General features: G+C 41.5%; 1 protein-coding gene and 1 pseudogene across 1 annotated transcript in view; one reads left to right on the top strand and one right to left on the bottom strand.

The window, feature by feature from the left end:
• Positions 1-20,254, bottom strand: part of LOC130453528 (zinc finger protein 260-like) — a 498,148-nt gene that overhangs the window by 362,246 nt on the left and 115,648 nt on the right. The window lies entirely within an intron of this gene.
• LOC130456862 (lactosylceramide 1,3-N-acetyl-beta-D-glucosaminyltransferase-like) lies at positions 4,833-18,263 on the top strand (annotated as a pseudogene).

Below are 20,254 nucleotides of genomic sequence, written 5' to 3'. Positions count from 1 at the left end.
TATTGCTTTTAACAAAATGGAATAATTAATCAGTAGTTCTTAGAAGATAATTCAACAATCATATCGATGCTGAGGGGTCTGGGAACACAATTCAAATTTAGTCTGGTGGCTTCTAGGGAGTTACTGATTTGTGTAATCAAGTCACCGAGGCATACTGAAGCTTGATGTACTTGTACTTATTGCTTGGGCCTCTATGATTGATTTGTGTGCTGACTTCATGAGAATAGGCTTCTGTATATGGGAAGTTTTTGACTTGACCTGTAGCTGTAGTTTTTCTGGGAATTATGTACCTAAGTAAAAGTTAACCTATGATGGTCTTTTTGGGATTGTGTTTGAGGATATGATTTTTTGGTGATGTTTTGGAGAATTAAGGTACAGGTATTTTGCTCTTGCATTATTTCTTTTGAGACTAGGGAGAAAATAATCATGTTAATTCATAGGTAGGGGGCATTAATGAAAGAAGTCATGCAAAGTGGATAGAGTGGGCAGTCACATTTCGCCAAGGACCACTCTGCAGTCTCCCCACCTACCACGTGTGACTCTGTCAAGGCATCGTGGTCTGATGGCTCCCAGCAGATAAAGAGCCAGGCATGGAGATGGAAGATCCTAGGTTCAAATGAGGCTTCAGATTTCCTAGTCGCATGACCTAGGCAAGTCAATCAACCCCAATTGCCTAGCCCTTACTGCTCTTCTGCCTTAGTATTAATTCTAAGACAGAAGGTGTAAAAATTAAAATTTAGGGAAGACTGAGGCAAGTAGAAATTAGTTTCTCTCTGCAAGGAGTATTATATTTTTTAGAGGTTTATTAGAGATTAAGGATTAAAGGAAATACAGGATAAGAAAAAATACATGCCTAGGCCAGACGCCTAGACAAGATAACCTCACATCATGGAAGAGATGTCTCTGCTCCAAAAGGGAAGTCCAAAAGGGCCCCCAAAACCCTTTCAATCAGCTTAAATCCTTCCTCGATCTCAGCCCACCTCAGAATTCCCATGAGATTACAAAGCATTTTGGGGAAGTGGAGCAAGGGCTTGTGGGGATTGAAGTCCAGAGTTCAAATCTCAATTTTACAAAGGTAAGGATTTTATTTCTTTAAATAAAGAAGATTTCTAAATTATAGTTAGCACAATTTCATGAAATACTTTTTATAAAGCCCTTACTTTCTGTCTTAGAATCAGGACTATGTATTTGGACCCATCCCCATTTCCTGTCTCCAGATCTGACTTCTATCCACTGAGTGACCCAACCGCCCCTTTCATGAAGTATTTTTGATCAGATTCGACAGAACCCAGTAAACTTTGGGACATTTCAACCAAAACTGATAGCTTGAGATTACTTTTGAATGTGCAGGTTGAATTTTTAAAGTTGATTTAATGTAGGCTTCACAGAAATGTTAAAATAAGGAACTTAGGGAGATATTCTGGGAAAAATTGGAGGAAAAATTATGTGAGACTGAAAAAATTCCACCATTTGAAACTGTTTGATATTTGGCATTGAGGGAGTAGTTCAGGGAGTCAGAGGTCTAATAATGTGTTACTGCTGAAGTGCCAGATTATTGATCCCAAAGATAAAACCAGACTAACTATGTAACACACAGGAGGGAGTTTTATTAACCAAAGTACTCTTTGGGTCCCAGCACTAAAAATGATTGGCCCCCAGTCTGGGGCTTACAGGCTTTTTATACATATTTGTGGCAGGGGGTGTGTAGAGGAATTCCTGGGGTGGGGGGAGTGAACAGGAACTCCTGGGGCTGAGGTGTTATCAGTTCCTGGCACATGTGGGGGGGGATAACTCCTGGGGTTAGGGGGTCAGTGAGGGCAAAGAAGGGGTTTGGGAGCTGGTTCTTTACTGTTGTTAAAAACTAGACCATTTGCTACTCTTGGTCCCAGCAAGAAAGGATACACTACTATGCCTAATTATATGGAAATCTAGGTGATATGGATGAATACTTACAAAAATATAAATTGCCTAGACTAAAAGAGGAAGAAATAAATTACCTAAACAACCCCATATCAGAAAAAGAAATTGAACAAGCCATCAAAGAACTCCTTAAGAAAAAATCCCCTGGTCCAGATGGATTCACAATTGAATTCTATCAAACATTCAAAGAACAACTAATCCCAATATTAAACAAACTATTTGACCGAATAAACCAAGAAGGAGTTCTACCAAATTCTTTTTACGACACAAACATGGTACTGATCCCAAAGCTAGACAGATTAAAAACAGAGAAAGAAAACTATAGGCCAATCCCCCTAATGAATATAGATGCAAAAATCTTAAATAGGATAATAGCAAAAAGACTCCAGCAAGTCATCACAAGGGTTATCCTCTATGACCAGGTAGGATTCATAGCAGGAATGCCTGGATCATTCAATATTAGGAAAACCATCCACATAATTGACCATGTTAACAAGCAAACCAACAAAAATCACATGATTATCTCAATAGATGCAGGAAAAGCCTTTGATAAAATTCAACCCTCATTCCTATTGAAAACACTAGAAAGTAAAGAAATAGAAGGGCCTTTCCTAAAAATAATTAACAGTATATGCCTAAAACCATCAGCAAACATCATCTGCAATGGGGATAAACTCAAAGACTTCCCAATAAGATACATTAAATTTTAACAAATCACTTGATTAACATTCTATATTTTTGTATTATGATTATAGACAGAATAAAGGTTGTACACAAGATAAATGATTTCATCACAGGTGGCTTAATAGGGAGTTTGAGTTACTAATTTGTGTAATTGAGCCACTGAGGCATATTGAAGCTTAATGTACCTGTACTCTACCTGTATATTGTTACAAACAAAAGAGTAGTCGCCATAAACTCTTACAGATAAAAGAGTGGTTGCCATTAACTGTGATCGTGAAAATATGGTTTTCAAGACTGTTAATTTGCCAAAACTGTAAGGAGAATTTTAGTGTCTTGATTTTATATAAAAAATAAGTGGTCACCATAGGGAAAAAATTCCCAAATATGAAATACCCAAGTCAGCTGGGTTTTATGGATATTTAATTAATACAAATTAAGGAATTAAAGAAAGGGAGAGAGACAGAGTAATAGGAAATAATAGGGAAAGGCCAGGGCCTAGGCCCATGGCCTAGGCCTTTCTCATAAGAGAGAAAACTTAGTCTTTAATCACTCACCACAAGATTTTGTCCCAGAAAAACTCTAGTGTTCAGAGAGACCCTCCAGTTTAGCTCAGGAAGCTGAACTCTCAGTTCAGAGCCCCAGGAGCCTCCTCTGACTCCTGATCTCCAATTCGGCTCCAAAGCTGAATTTCCTTCCAAGGCCTTCTGACCTCCTTTTAAAGAGAATTTTCTCCTATGTCACATCTACCAATCATAGTAGTCTTAATTCACATCTTCTTTAGTTCTCAACTTCTCTGGGTAGACTAAAACTTCACACCTTTTTTGTTAAGGTTTCCCCTTGAAAGTTGCCTGACCTTTTAGTGATTAATTTGACCTTCATAGGTACTTAGCACCCTTTTGTATTAGATCTAAAAATAGACTTAGCTTAAGGGCTTTTGCCTCACTATAAGTATTAGTTAAGTACTTTTCATTGTTCAGTAAGGAGTTTACAACTTTATCTTCCCCTAAGGTATGCCTAAGTATGGGGGGAGTGATGTAAAGTTCTCAATACATTCCTGATCAAGTACCTCCATTATTTAAATGGGGAATAGCCTTAACCAAATGTTTTGAAGTAGAGTCTGAGAAATTTTAACATTCACAATATATTGTATGGGCCTCTATGATTGATTTGTGTGCTGGCTTCATGAGAAAGTCTTCTGTGAGTGGGAAAGTTCTTGTTCTTGGCCTGTATCTATGGTTTTGCTGGGAATTATGTACGTAAGTAAAAGTTCACCCATGATAGTCTTTTAGGGATTGGGTTTAAGGGTCTGATCTTTTGGTGATGTTTTGGGTAATTAGGGTACGGGTATTTTGCTCTTGCATTGTTTCTTTTGAGACTAGGGGGAATAATAATCATGTCAATTCATAGGTAAGGGGCATTGATGAAAGAGGTCATGTAAATGGGGTTGGGTGGGCAATGAAACCTCGCCAAGGACCACTGTGTGGTCTCCCCAGCTACCACACGTGACTCTGTCAAGGCGTTGTGGTCTGATGGCTCCCAGCAGCTCAGCACTAAAAATGGCTGGCCCCCAGACTGGGGCTTGCAGACTTTTTATACATTTTTGTGGTAGGGGGAGTACAGAGGAATTCTTGGGGTGGGGGGAGTGAACAGGATCTGCTGGGGCTGAGGTGTTATCAGTTCCTGGCATATGTCAGGAGGGGGAGGGGCAAGAACTCCTGGGGTTAGGGGGCCAGTGAGGGGAAAGAAGGGGTTTGGGAGCTGGCTCTTCACTGTCATCTTAAATACTAGACTCTTTACTACTGATAGTCCCAGCAAGAAAGGACACGTTTCTCCTTTTGGTCATAAACATTTTTGGTTGGGATGATGGCATTTCCCTCCTGCAGGAGAGACAATTTTGCTGCAGTAAAGAGAAGTGAAAATATGAATCTATTTACCTTTTTGTTGATCCTAACACAACGTAAGCTCTGTTGGTAACCTCAGAATGGTACTCCCTAATTGAAATTGAATTCGGGGGCAGCTGTGTGGCTCAGTGGATGGAGAGCCAGGCCTAGAGATGGGAGATCCTGGAATCAAATCTGGCCTCAGATCCTTTCTAGCTGGGCAAGTCACTTGACCCTCATGGCCTAGCCCTTCCCACTCTTCTGCCTTGGAACCAATATTGTATTGATTCTAAGAAGGAAGGGGGGGGGGTAAAAATAAAACAAAATTTTAAAGTTTTAACAAAGAAAGTGAATTCAGAGGGAAAATGCTGCTAGAAGATCTTCTCGTGGGGGTTGGTAGGTAGGAAGGACATAAAGACAGAAAATAGACCACACAACATGTTCAGCCTGTCAGCTCCACCACAGATGGTCAGAGAGAGTCAGACAAAATAGAAGGGATTTTTATGGAGGTTTCAAGGTATGGGGGATGTGGGAGTGTCCGTCCAGCAGGGGGTGGGATAGAAACATCAGCATCATATTGGCAATCCGCAAGACAAAGGAAGGGATACCAACACAGTGGCTTATCCAGTGGCTGCAGTGAACCATTCATGACTTCATGGAATAGAGTTCCTCTTCCCAGGTGTTTGTGACATACCATTCCTGCTGAGTACGCCAAAACATAGTAACCTCAGTTCAAAGCTGCACGAACAGTTCCAAGATCTCCTGGGAACGGGTTCACTCCCCTGTTCACACTCTGGGGAGGATAGATTGTGCTTCTGGAGAAGAGCCTTAAATCTGGTGTTCTGCTTACACTAAACGCTCATTATCCCTCTTTGATAACGTTCCGGTCTTGCTTTCTTGCGACTTCTCCGTCAGCTCTAAGCTGTCCCCCGACAGTTCTAAACTGTCCCTTATTGAGACTCCGTAGATGTCCCCGGCAAGTGGCCAGACCAGAAGCTCATTTGATAGTCCTGCCTCTGGAGCTGGCCCCATCTCATTCGGATGCTGAGTCGGTGTGTCTGTGGCACTACAAAGAAGCTATTGAAATTGCATGGCAGCCTTCCAGGCTGCAGACCATGGTAGAGGTTGGACTGAAGGATTCAGAAATCAATCCTGTGGCTCAGCCTCATGGCCTTTCCAGGACTAGAGAGAGGAAGGGGGGGATGTGTGGCAGAGAATACCTTCCTTTCTCCCTTCTGCTCACCTTCCTCTTGTTCCCCATTGCTTTCTCTTCACCCTCCACCCTTCGTGGGTTTCACCCTAGGGGTCTTCGGCGCTGCCTCGGTGATGGACCGAGCCAACTGACGGGCAGATGAATTGACTAATTCAGCTGGCAGACTGTGCAGCAAGGGGGGGGGGGGTGTTGGTCAACCCAGGTCAGGGCTCTGCAGAGGCTGCCAGCTTCTGTTCTGGCTCACAGTCACACGGCCACTGGGGAGTAGATGACTGATAAGGGAGGAGCTCACCTTCCCAGAGTGGCTGAACTCGGCACCCTCAAGGGAGGAGCAGGGACAAGGTGTGCTGCTAGATCAAGGCGGGTGGCTACTCTTCCAGAGTTACCCCCCCCCCTTCGAGGGGCCTCCCTTCCCCAGCCCCAGCCTCTCCCACGGCCAGCTACCTATTAACTGCCCCCCCCAGCCGAGTTACTCTTGCAGGGCAAGGAAGGTGGGGGCCACAGCCACCACAGTAGCCGGGTACAGGCTCCCCCCATGCTGGCCTCCTCAAGGTGCCCCGGTCCCGGCCTGGAGGGAGGAGCCCCTCTAGAGGTGAGGGGAAGCAGAAGAGAAGCAGTAGCAAGAGGATGAGGAGGGTTCATTCTTAATGGCCTGAGCAGCCCAAGGTCTTCCCTCTTGGACAGAATGGGAATGGTGGAGGTGCCTTTCCTGATGCAGATGCCAGTCTACTCTTAACTGGGCCAAGCCCCCATGGCAGGGGACTGGGAAGGGTTTAGTTCCTCCATCCGAAACACTTGCGTCTCTGCTGGCTTCAGAGCACTGTATGAGGAGGGATGGCTTCTTGATGTCCCACTCATGATGTGTAAAAGAGCCCACTCTGAGCCTGTCCTGTCTAGGACGGGCCTCACTCTGTTTTGCAATATCAGCTCAGGCCAAACCACAGAATGTTTTATCTAACATGAACACAGAACTACCATATGCTCTATATTCTGTACCCTGACTGGGCAGGGGTGGAACTCCTTTGCTGAGTTCCCCTAGAGCGCTAGAAATAAAGGCTCCCTTTACGTGAATTATATTGCCTCAGTGTGCTCCATGGTAGGGGTCGCCCACTTGGACCCAACATTTGGAGAATCGTCCGGACGGATAAGATCCCCTGAGGACCACCTAGGCAGGGGAATCCTCCTCCAAAATCTTCAACCGACCCTTACCGGTGAGTGAAGTTTGATTGACTGAGAGAGAGTGCATGTGTGATTGTTTATGGGGGAATATCGGGCTCCAGAAGGGCATACAGCTTTGTGGATAGGAGATCCCATGCCTCCCGGATTATAGGAGGATGTCCTATGTCAAGCCCCTGGACCAAAGTCTGATTGTCTCACCTGTTTCTGAGAGTGAACTGGCCAACTCCGCAATTCCTGTCCTCCACGAGGAGCCAGATCAGAATGGCTGGGAAGCAGCTGGGGGAACCAGATAGGGGTCACCTCGAGATATTCGGAGGACTTAGGTACCTTTGGAGGGTTCAAGTCCCTCTAATTTGGGTGTCAAGTCCCCAATGGGGTTCAAGTCCCCGAGAAGATTTGGAGTTTGAGTCCTCAACAGGGTCCAAGTCCCTGGGAAGATTTGGGGTTCAAGTCCCTAATGCGGTTCGTGTCCCTGGGAAGATTTGGGATTCAAATCCCTGACAGGATTTGAGTCCCCAGGACGATTTGGGGTTAGAGTCCTGGACAGGTTTTGGGTCCTCGGGAGATTTGGGATTAGAGTCCCCGTTGGGATTCGAATCCCCGGGAAAATCGGTGGACGAACCGTAAATCTGTCCCTTTTCGGGAGACCTCCAGAAAAGGGAGGGAGACACCCTGATCAAGCCATCTCCCCATTACAGTGTCTTTTCAGCTTCACCAAAAGACTCCTATGTTTCCTTTGTGTGTCCTTTTGTGTGTACCTGTTGTGTGTGGGACTAGAGACATTGCTGAATATGAGGCAAACTCAATCCACCCCTTTGGATTTAGTTTTGAGACATTACCAAGAATTCAAATAAAGGGCCCACAATCTGGGAATCAAGGTCAAAAAGGTAAAACTTCAAACTTTCTGGAATGTCCGGGGTTAGAGTCCCTGGTTCCTGGTGGTTAGAGACCCCCATTGAAATTAGGAAACCCAGTGAATGCACTGGAGGAAGTAGGTGTGACCCTAGGGAAACCTAGTCATACCACTGTGTTTTTGGGACCACTTACCCCTAGTCCCTTGGGGTGAGTAGAGAAGCACATCCACCCCAATGTTCATATTTGTTGTGTCTGTCTTGTATGTCCGGTCTATCACATTTTGCCCTGTCTGCTTTTGCACTGGGAAAAATTGGCTCTAAATCACTTGAAATAAACTAATTTCTTTTAATGCTGAATGACCATGTTACACCTTCAACAAGCAAGAGGCATAGCCTATCCATGGCACCCTAAAATTATAATGCCATCCTCTACTTGGGTTGCGACTGTGCTGTACTTCTCCCTTTTTCAGTCTGGGAAACCTCAGGTGTGGGGTGGCTACCAAGCCTGAGGTCTGAGCCAGAATGGGACTCCCCAACCCAATTAAGACAAAGGGAAAAGTTTCCTCACAGGCCCCTCCTGTTGGGAAGAGATCAAATCTAGGGAACAGGAGCAAACATTCATTTGGGTGTTTTTGTTTGTTTGTTTGTTTGTTTTCTCTCATGTTAAATAGCTGAGCACCATCAAGGGGAAAAAATGGAGGAAATTGGCTTCTTGACACCCTAAATTCTAACACCAGGTAGCAATTGGAAATATCTTACAAGAAAGCATAATATGGATAGAAGCCCCTTTCTCTTTGCTTAGATTTTAAGACAAGGGCCTGCCAAGAAATCCAGGCAGAGATAAGAAAAACAGCAGCCTGGAAGTTATCAGTTTTATCAGATTTCTTAAGTAAACCATCATATCATCCACAAAGTGATAGCTTGGTCTGCTCATTGCCAATTTTAATACCTTCAATTTCTTTTTCTTCTCTAATTGCTACTGCTAGTGTTTCTAGTGCAATGTTAAATAATAGAGGTGATAATGGGCATCCTTGTTTTACTCCTGATCTTATTGGGAAGGTTTCTAGTTTATCCCCATTGCAGATGATGTTTGCTGATGGTTTTAGGCATATACTGTTTATTATTTTTAGGAAAGGCCTTCTATTCCTGTACTTTCTAGTGTTTTCAATAGGAATGGGGGTTGTATTTTATCAAAGGCTTTTCCTGCATCTATTGAGATAATCATGTGATTTTTGTCAGTTTGTGTGTTAACATGGTCAATTATGTGGATGGTTTTCCTAATATTGAAGGATCCAGGCATTCCTGTTATGAATCCTACCTGGTCATAGTGGATAACCCTTGTGATGACTTGCTGGAGTCTTTTTGCTATTATCCTATTTAAGATTTTTGCATCTATATTCATTAGGGAGATTGGCCTATAGTTTTCTTTCTCTGTTTTTAATCTGTCTAGCTTTGGGATCAGTACCATGTTTGTGTCGTAAAAAGAATTTGGTAGAACTTCTTGGCTTATTCGGTCAAATAGTTTGTTTAATATTGGGATTAGTTGTTCTTTGAATGTTTGATAGAATTCAATTGTGAATCCATCTAGACCTGGGGATTTTTTCTTAGGGAGTTCTTTGATGGCTTGTTCAATTTCTTTTTCTGATATGGGGTTGTTTAGGTAATTTATTTCTTCCTCTTTTAGTCTAGGCAATTTATATTTTTTTAAGTATTCATCCATATCACCTAGATTGCCATATTTGTTGCCATATAATTGGGCATAGTAGTTTTTAATGATTGCCTTAATTTCCTCTTCATTAGAGGTAAGGTCTCCTTTTTCATCTTGGATACTGTCAATTTGGTTTATTTCTTTCCTTTTTTTAATTAGACTGACTAGTAATTTATCTATTTTATTTGTTTTTTTTTCAAAGTACCAGATAGAAGCTGTAGTCTTATTTATTAAATCAATAGTTCTTTGACTTTCAATTTTATGAATTTCTCCTTTGAATTTTAGGATCTCTAATTTAGTCTTCATCTGAGGATTTTTAATTTGTTCGCTTTCTAATTTTTTTAATTTGCATGCCCAATTCATTGACCTCTGCCCTTCTAAATTTTTTAATATATGAACTCAAGGATATAATTTCCCCCCTGAGTACTGCTTTGGCTGCATCCCATAGGTTTTGAAAGGATGTCTCATCATTGTCATTTTCTTCAATGAAGTTATTAATTGTTTCTACAATTTGTTCTTTAACTAGCCGGTTTTGGAGAATCATATTGTTTAATTTCCAATTAATTTTGATTTACCGCTCCCTCTTCCCTTACTAATTATTATTTTCATTGCATTGTGATCTCAGAAAGTTGCATTTATTATTTCTGCTCTTTTGCACTTGTTTGCAATGTTTTTATGCCCTAATATATGGTCAATTTTTGTGAATGTACCATGTGCTGCCGAAAAGAAGGTATATTCCTTTTTGTCCCTATTTATTTTTCTCCACATGTCTACTAACTCTAATTTTTCTAAGATTTCATTCACTTCTCTTACCTCTTTCTTACTTATTTTTTGGTGTGATTTATGTAGTTCAGATAGAGGAAGGTTCCGGTCTCCCACTAGTATAGTTTTTCTATCTTTTTTGTTTTGGAGCTCCTCTAGTTTCTCCTTTAGAAATTTGTATGCTGGTGTCTGGGGGAAAGCCTCAGCTGAAGGGTTAAAATGTGGAAGTTTTTTTTTTGTTGTTCTGGGATACTCCTCCTTGCACCTGGCCAGCCTCAGAGCGAGAGGTCAAGCCAATCTCCGATTAGGCAGTGCGGCCAGCCACAGAGGCATTGGTGGCTCCACTCCTTCTGGATGCTAACATACCAGGACCTGATGTGCTGTACAAAGAAGTAGGAATTACCAAAAAGAAAACTTGGACCAGATCAAGCACACACAGAGGGAGTCTGTGCTGCAGGTGACACAATGTCAAGGGTGTTAAGAGATCCATTTTCAAAATCTGAAAGGAGAAAATACCCAACGACTGGAAAAAAACACAGCCAGTATCAGGACCAGCCCACCTGTCTTTCTGATCATCCCCTTTAAAATCCATGAGAAGATCTCAACAGAATCGAAATTGCTGCATGAAAATTATGAGGAGGACCTAATGAAGGATGCAAGCGTGGCTAAATTCGGAGGCAGTGTCAGGGTCCTCCCCCTCCTCCACCCTTGGAGTCTTCCATTCTTCTGCAATCCCAGAGGTCAGCGAAATGCAATTTCAGAGGAAAGCCCTTGTGAAAGAAGAAGCAGCAGCTTGGTTTCTAAGGATAACCAACTACCAGGCAATGCATTAACTACAATGGACATCTGTTCTGAAGAAAATTCTGTATTATCCAAAGGACTGGACAAGTATGCTTTTACAACAGACCCTTTAGTCAAATGAGGACTGGACAAACATCAGAATGTTTGTAAGCAGTGGAAGAGTAAAAAAATGGCAGTTTGTACATTTGTTTGCCACTTGCTTTTTACTAAGTCTCATGTTGTTTTGGGATCCCCTCGATAATCATATTATGAGCCATGTGAAGTCCTACTCGTACAGATACCTCATAAATAGTTACAGCTTTGTGAATGATAGCCGGTCCCTCCGGCACAACTTGGAAGGGGTGGCTAGCTTCCAATACTTGATTCATCATGAGGAGAAATGTAGAGCACAAGATGTCCTTTTGCTCTTCGTAAAGACGTCTCCTGAAAGCCGCCATTAGAAAAACTTGGGGTAATGATAGATACATTTGTTCTCAGCTGAATGCCAACATTAAGACTCTCTTTGCTTTAGGAAGTCCTAATAAGCCTCAGAAATCTGAGAGAGAGAGGCTGCTGCAACATGAGCTTTTTTTAGACGATCAAGAGTATAATGATTTAATTCAGCAAAACTTCACTGACACTTTCTACAATCTTACTCTAAAATTGCTTTTGCAGCTCAGATGGGTCAACATGCACTGTGCACACGCCAAATTTGTTAGGTCAGCAGATGATGACATTTATTCCTATGCCAAATCTCATTGAATACCTTCGAATTCTGGAACAAATTGGTGCTCAAGCTTTTTGGGTAGGACGAGTTCATAGAGGGTCTCCTCCCGTAAGGGATAAGACCAGCAAATATTATGTCCCGTATGAAACGTATCATTGGCCTTCATACCCAGACTACACAGCCGGAGCTGCCTATGTGATGTAGTGGCCAAGGTATAATTCGAGTCTTTACATAGATGATGTGTTCATGGGGCTGTGTGCCAACAAAATGAATATTGTACCCCAGCATCATGTATTTTTTTCTGGAGAAGGAAAAGCTCCCTATCATCCCTGGATTTCTGAAAAAATGATAACATCTCATGGACATTTGCAAGACCTTCAGTACCTATGGAAGGCAGCAACAGATTATAAAGTCAAGACAATTTCTAAAAGCTTTTTGGGTCAGATATACTGTAGAATGGTTAAAATATTGCTTCTTTGTAAACCAAAATATGTGGACACCTATCCTTGTAAAGCGGCATTCTACTAATAGTACTTGAATATTGTCCCAAATGTCACTGAGCCAAACCTGAAAGAAAACTTTTCAATGTTTATCCAAATCCACAGTGAATATGGTAAACAAAGAAATGTTTTGAAAGCTAAGCCAATCAGAACCTTTCTTTGGTTTAAAAAAAAATCCAACTCTACAACTTCTATTTTTTTAGTAGCCTAAAATTTTAAATTTCAACTCAAGGAATTTAAGACTTGTGAAATGAAATCCTCACTTAGTGCCCCATGTATATTTTAAAGTACAGAGAGTTCTTAGGTACTTTTTAAAAATTCTTGGTATTAATTTTAACTTGGAACAGCCCATGTAATAGTGAAATACATCTTAAACTAAGAGTACTTTAAGGTTGGGGAGGTAAATGAACCTGGAAAATACAGATCACAGGGGAGTTGTCAATGAAGACCTAATAGATCTGGTCATTAAAAAAAGATTTAGAAGGGGAAAAAAAAGGTAAGCATTATTTAAATATGGACAAAATAATTTTCGTTTGACATCGATGTAGTAATAATCTCTAAATAGTGTTAGGCTAGTTTATATAATCTAGTGACTTTTACCCCTAAAACTATATAAGAAAGGAGCATGTTTTTTTTTTTAAACCCTTACCTTCTGCAGAAGAGTGGTAAGGGCTAGGCAATGGGGGTCAAGTGACTTGCCCAGGGTCACACAGCTGGGAAGTGTCAGAGGCCAGATTTGAACCTAGGACCTCCCGTCTCTAGGCCTGGCTCTCAATCCACTGAGCTACCTAGCTGCCCCCAAGGAGCATGTTTTTTTATATCCTAATCTGTCCTTTTCAAAATTTAAGTAGATTTGAATTGGAATAGGAAGAAATATAAATATATTGCAAAAAATGGCCTGCTTGCCCACTAAACCCTTCCTTTTCTAGGGTAAAATTACAGTATATTCTCATTTCAGTAAGATTTCATTTTAGTGACATATATTTTGAATTGATAACTTAAAAGTTCTTTTATCAAAACAGGTATGACTTGGGAAATAGGTATTCTTTAAAAAGAAATGCTTTGGGTTATGTTCACATAGATTACTTTTAAAATACTGGTATGGTAGAAAACTAGTGGAAATTTTTCAAAAGGAAAGGGTAGCTACATGTAAAGGAAGTCTCTTATGTTCCCCATGTAAATCATGTTTAAAAGATTTTGTATTTATACATTAATCTTAAAAAGGAAAAAAATTACGGAGGTAGAAATTTGCTAATGCAAATTTAGATTCAATTGAATTTCACAAAAGTTTAGCATTAAATCTTCCTCCTTACATCAAAACTGTTGTCAATGGTGGACTTCACTTTTTTAGTATTTCAAGCTTGAGGGCAAAATGGAGTGATGGCTCTTATTTTGATAGAAAGTTGGTTTCCAAAAGTAGGTTCTACAGAAAATGTAAGACTATAAGTAAAGGAGTAAAGATATGAAAATTACATCCGAATTCAACAAGAGTTGCCTAATGATGCACCCTCCCTTGGTTTTTAAAAAGCAGGGATAAAAATAAATGTGAATGAATTTCCTGCTTAATCTGCTGCAAAGGGAATATTCACAGGTCAAAATGTTTTCTCCAAAATGAGAACAACAGTGTGGACTCATTCTGAATTGGCCTGAACAGACAGAGCTGCAGAAAAGGCCCATTCTCAATCGTTAAACTATTTCGCCAATAGAATGTAGTCTGAAATAAACAAAAATAAACTCCCTTTCTATATACCTGGCTTATGATGTACTTAATTTAGCTGTTTACATGCAGATAAGTCTGTTTTTCTAGACCCTGAAGTAAGGCTTGTTTACATTGCTCAGACAGTAATTAGTTTACTTAAGCCAATGTTGAACTAAATGACAGTTAAAAGAATATAACAATTATAGATAGGTTCCTGGTAGCTCTACAATACAGTAGGACTTTGAATATCATTAGATTTATGTTTTTCTTGCCATTTTAAATACTGCAAATGATACTTAACTATTTTAATAAAGATGGGTTGATACTTTATGATCACTTCCCCCTAGTTGGTGATTGATGATATCCCTTTAACTTTTAGATATATGCTAGAGTCATTGGTAATTCGTAGTTATTTAAATTCGCTGTTGGATAAAAATACTAATATTGCTCTGACCTTTGAAATGCTCTGGTGTTTACAGCAGGTCTGTTTGTTGAAACAGTTATTTATTTGCTTTAAAAGGACTCTTGTGCTTTTTTTGGTTTTGTTTTATGGTTTTTTCATTATTATTCTTGCTTTAAAATAGAAGTGAAACTTAAACGTTTGAGTTTCAAGGAAATATGACGGCACTCATTCTTAAGAATTGAGTTGCTAGGGGGCAGCTGGGTAGCTCAGTGGATTGAGAGCTAGCCCTAGAGACGGGAGGTCCTAGGTTCAAATCTGGCCTCAGACACTTCCCAGCTGTGTGACCCTGGGCAAGTCACTTGACCCCCATTGCCTACCCTTACCACTCTTCTGCCTTGGAGCCAATATACAGTATTGACTCCAAGACGGAAGGTAAGGGTTTAAAAAAAAAAGAATTGAGTTGCTAGAAACTTTCTTAGTCATTAATATTCACAAATAAAAGGATTCCAACCTTTTTAAAAGGAAGGAAATGAAACCTGCTGGTGCTCCAATGCAGGGCTGTTATGGTATGAATTTTATCATTATATAAATTTTAAAAATCAGCCTGGATGGTCGCTTGAGTAGAAGTTTTGAGATGATTGCACACAGTGTTATTGCCATAAATTGTTTTTACTGCTGGTTGTTTTTTCATCTTTTTCTTTATTGCTGATTTTGTACAAAAAGGTTTAATATTGATATTTTTCCAATTTTGCTATGATATTGTAACAGAGAACTGCAGTGATTAGTGTTTTATTTGTTTTGTTTTGATTTTAGTAAATCTTTCTAGCATTTCCAATAAATACTTTTGAAATTGGAAAAAAAAAGAAATTTGGATGCTATGCCATTTGGTGCATACATGTTGAGTACAGACATTTCTTCGCTGTCTATACTGCCTTTTATCAGGATGTAGTTACCTTCCCGATCTCTTTTACCTAGATTTAGTTTTACTTTGGCTTTGTCGGATATCATGATTAGCACTCCTGCCTTCTTTTTGTCAGTTGATGCCTAATAGATTTGGCTCCACCCTCTAGACCCAGAATTGATTCAGCCATTTCAGATAGAGGATCAATGAATGTGGCTGGATGTTCCCCTTTATCTTGCATGACTTTATCAAATCTTGCCCATGCATTAGGTTTCCAGGTACAAAGCTTTATAGCTTGGAGCAAATCTTCCCTACATTTCCTTAAGTGTGTCATGCTTGTGGGATGTGCAAAATCTAGGTCTTCCCTTTGCTCCTCTGTGGGCTAACTCATCAGATTGTTATCTGACTTGGCCTTTCCAATAAATTGGCACTGCTCATGGGGACTGAACAGTTCAAACAAGAGAAATTCTACATCCTGGAAGTCTGGATCAAAGATCCTGAAAGCACGTTTCAGTTCTTTCTGTGTCTTAAAAAGCTGATTGATAAATTTGGGAACTCATTTTTTAAGGCATTCAAGTTCCTGGGATGTAAACTGTCTATGCACTTTAAATTGGAATACAACAGTTGTACTTGATAGTTTAGTGACCTCCTTCAGTGGAAAATTTTTTTTTCAGGTTCACTATCAGATTTACTGTCCTTGTCACTGTCCTTTTCCTGTGTGTTGACCTTTGATTTCTTTGCCTTTCTCTCTTTTTCTTTGTGGGTGCACTATCTGCCTGGCCATTGTTCTTGTCCTTAATCTGATCTTACCCTTTTTCCTGATAAATTCCTCAAATAATTTCTTAATAACATTTTCCAAGCTAGTATCTACCACCATTATCTGAGCTGCATTTTTGGGGATTACAAATCTCTATATATTCTTCAAATAGGTCAGTCTATAAAGCTGCCATAGAGATGATATAAAGTTGAGTGAAAATCTGCCATCCCCTTAGCCCTAATTGCCTAGCCCTTACTACTCTTCTGCCTTGCTTCTAAGGTAAATAATTTTAAAAAAAGGAATTCTTTCTAAAGTACTGATTAATGGTTCCAAGGCAGAAGAGCAGTAAGGGCTAGGCAATGAGGGTTTAGTGATTTTCCCAGGGTCAGCCAGTTAGGAAGTGTCTGAGGTCAGATTGGATCTGAGGACCTCTCCTGTCCAGGCCTGGCTCTATCTTCTGAGCCACCTAACTGTCCCCTTAGTAGGGATTCTCAGATAGAAGGTAAGGATTTAAAAAGAGAGACAAACACAGAGAGAGAGGAAGACAGACAGAGAGAGGGTGGCTGTAGCTCTCTCTGAGGTGAGAGAAGCCACAAGGTAGGAAGATAGAGACAGGATAGAAGTTTTGATACCACGAGGGAAGTGACGGAGTCCTAATAGAGATATGAGGTGTTCAGGATGAGTCTTTATTAATTATCAATGAGCCACAGCTAAGCTCTGATCAAAGGACCAATTCTGTAGGCTTTTCCAGTCCTGAGATCCATACCACGCAGGTCAGAGAGGTGAATAGAGAAAGATTAAAGATGGAGCTTGGCCAGAGGCCAAGCTCCTGCAAGGACAGCCATCAGGTAGCCTGAAAGAGAAGGAGCGAGCAGAGAGCAGAGGGCAGAGAGCAGAGAGGGAGAAGGCGGAGCCAGCTGGGCTAGATATAGTTTTTGATATGCAAATATACACAGTACATAGGGATGATTCTCATTGGTTAATGACAAGGCATAGGTGTGGTTTCTCTTAACCAGGTGAGAACAAAGAAACCTGTTTTCCCGCCTAACCTGGGAGAAGCTGGGGTCAAGGGTCAGAGGCCTTCCCAGCCATGAGCACTACTGAGCATGCCCAAGACTGAGCAATCTGCACATACTGTGTTCCCCTTGCCCATAGCCAGGGGGCGGACTGCTACAGTGGCAGAGACAGAGAGACACAGAGAGGGAGACAGAGAGAGGGGGAGACAGAGAGAGACACAGAGACAAAGAGAGACAGAGAGAGGGAGACAGAGAAAGAGAGGCAGAGACACAGAAAGAGACAGAGACAGTGAGGCAGAGTGAGAGGCCTGATTCAGACAGTTTTTCCTCAGAGATATCATTCCCAAGTTTTCTCCCCATGGAGATACTCTGGTGCACAGTAAGCCTGGGCCTCCGGGTGAATGTTTTACCATACTGATTACATTCCTAGGGTTTCCCTCTAGTGTGGATTCTCTGCTGTACATCACAGGCACCATCACCAGTGGATCTTTGCTTCTGAGTTTCTTCCCCAGAAAGGCTGAGCTCTGCAGTGAGAAAATCTACAGACACGAATGGGCTGAATCAGTCATTTCGCACCGCCATTATCTCCTCACTGAAGGATGCCTTCATGGGCAGAGTTTCACCCCAATCCCATGGATCCTTGCCAACCTGCTGCAGCCCAGGCAGGGTGGGCTTTCTCCATTGCCAGCTCAGAGCAGCCCAGCTTTGAGCTCCAAGCCTGAGTGGGGACATGCTCTGTCCAGGTTACCAGGCACGTGGGCTCCCCAGCTTTCCTTTTACCCCATCTGCACTCTCCATCCTCTCTACTGGGATATTAAGCCTTTTGGTGCTCACTGTTGTGAATTTTAAAAAGTCTCCATCTTGGTCTAGCACCCAAAAATTGTGCACACCCACACTACATGGGCATGTGCTAGTCAATGACAATTCAGAAATAACTAACTGCCCACCTGGGCTGTCCTAAGCCAAGCTAGAGCCAACCATTGGCATTTGTGAGACACAGGAAGTGAGGTAGGGAACAGTCTCTGGAATTCACTCACTTCCTGTGGAGAGAGCTAGACGGGAGTTGGTGTTAGGAGCTTGGACAGGGAGGACGCCCGCAGACAGCTTTCCGTCAGATCACTCACGTGAGTTAAGGACTGACTTTTTCCACCTTGGCCCTTTGGGCCTAGAACTCACTCTGCCTTGGTCAGAGGTTGAGTAGCCCATTTCCCTTTTCTCTTCTCTCCTTCTCTCCCTCTCCTTTCCCTACTCCCAGTGTGATTAAACCTCCATAAACTTCATTCTGACTTGAGTGTTTCATTTTAGGAATTTCATAAGTAAATTCCTTGGCGGCCATTGTTCAATATTACATAAATCCTGTAGCCTCATTTTTAACCATTACAGTGCTCATAACCTCTCCCAGAAGCCTAAAATTTCTACCATTACAGTTGGCGTAACCACTTCGGGGAAAAAGAACTATATCAGTGTTCTGATCTCCTTACTAATCACCTGGGAGAAGTCCCACCCCGGCTACCCCCTCTGGCTCTTGGCCCTGCTTTAGTGCTTCGAAGGTTTCTAGAACCTCAATAAATTTCCTGAATTTTCTTGCCCTTTCACCCCACTTATTACTCACTCCATCAGTCCTATTACCAAATACCTTGGCTTAAAGACACAGCTGCCAGAACAGGTGAGTATAAAACACCTTTTCTCTTTTCCCTTTTCTCCTTAAGTTAAATTGGGGTCAACGGGATTTTTTTTCCTTCTCCTCTTTGTCTCTCATTTCCGTCTCCTTTTACTTTAAGGAGGTGGCTCAGTAGATTGAGAGGCAGGCCAGGCTTACCTAATCAACTGATTAGCAACAAGGAACCTCAGGAGAAGAAGCTCTTAGGAGCTCCTAGCCCGCAAAAAGCAAAAAACAAACAAACAAAAAAAACCCCAGCTGAATACAGCTAGGGAGCTAACTTAAAACCCATTTTTTTTTCTGTTTCCTGGCCTTTCTAGTCTTAAAAATTTAACTGGGCTTTGCTCAAGGAAGATAGCACTTGGTCCTAGCGGTTTTAGCCTGAGGGCTAAAGAAGATTGCTGGGACCCTCCCATATACACACTTTGTAAAAGAAGGAGGTTTAGCTCTACCTTTTGTTTACGGTCTCTTCACTCCTAATCAGCCCTTTCATAGCTTCTACCTTCCTGCATGAGGGCTTTTGTAACCCCTCCCAGAAGCTTAATAAGGAGAATTTACAACATAATAGGCGCTTAGCCTGTATAGGGTTGTAGACTAGGGAGCCACCTACTGTAAAAAAAAAAAAAAGCTACAGGCAACCTAGCAATTGACTCAAAGAAGAAAGAATGTGGCTACAACCAATGTCTGCTTTACTTAGAAATTGGCTTATAAGTTCAATGACCAAGTACATTGGATTTTTAGTAGGTGTTCCTCTAGGATGGTATTTTTCAGACAATATAAACCTCTTCGTGACCCTTACATTCATCTTCCTTGGGATTGTAATTGTTGTACTTACAATAATATACCTAACCTCTAAGAGAGAACACTCCCTTGTTCCTTCTATTACTAAACAAATTAAGGAATTACACACTTTTATGGATAAACGAATCACGGAGCAACATACTGTCACCGAGCAACGAATTATGGAATTACACACTTTTATTGGGGAGCAAATTAGGGAACAGAATATTTTTACTCAAAGAGTTAGGGAACAGAATATTATAACTGATCAGAGAATTAATGAACTGCACACATTTATTGATCAGAAACATAAAGAATTGAATACTATCACTGATCAAAGAATTCGGGACCAAAATGCTTGTATTGAACAAATTAAAAAAGAAATTACTCTTATTTATCAACAATTGGTGGAACGGGATGAAGTTAGGGAGAAAACATGGGGAGAGATAAAAACTTCCCTGGCTGAAATTAGGGAGGAAAAATGGAGAGAGATAAGAACCTTCCTGCAAAACATTGATAGGGAGTTAAAAACATCCCACAATAGGAGTGATTTAACTCTCCATCCCCCATCATTATCAGATTCCCTGACCAACCCTGCCCAAAACGATTTGGCTCAAATAGAAGCCCCTTCACACCAACCAGCTCCTCCCCATCCTGACCACCCAGCCCCTCCCCCTGCCATTCTTGCCCCTCCCACCCTGGTTCCTCCTTCCATTCATGCCTCTTACCCTGCCTCCTCAGCCCCGGATCCTCCCCCTGCCCTTCCCCCCACCCATGCTCATGCTCTAGCCCCACCCCCTGTTCCTGCCCTGGCCCCTCTCCCTGCCCTTC

The sequence above is a fragment of the Monodelphis domestica genome, chromosome 2, assembly GCF_027887165.1.
Source record: "Monodelphis domestica isolate mMonDom1 chromosome 2, mMonDom1.pri, whole genome shotgun sequence".
Taxonomy (NCBI): Eukaryota; Metazoa; Chordata; class Mammalia; order Didelphimorphia; family Didelphidae; genus Monodelphis; species Monodelphis domestica.
Note: the sequence above shows the minus strand (reverse complement) of the source record. Positions and strands in the feature narration are given on the sequence as shown.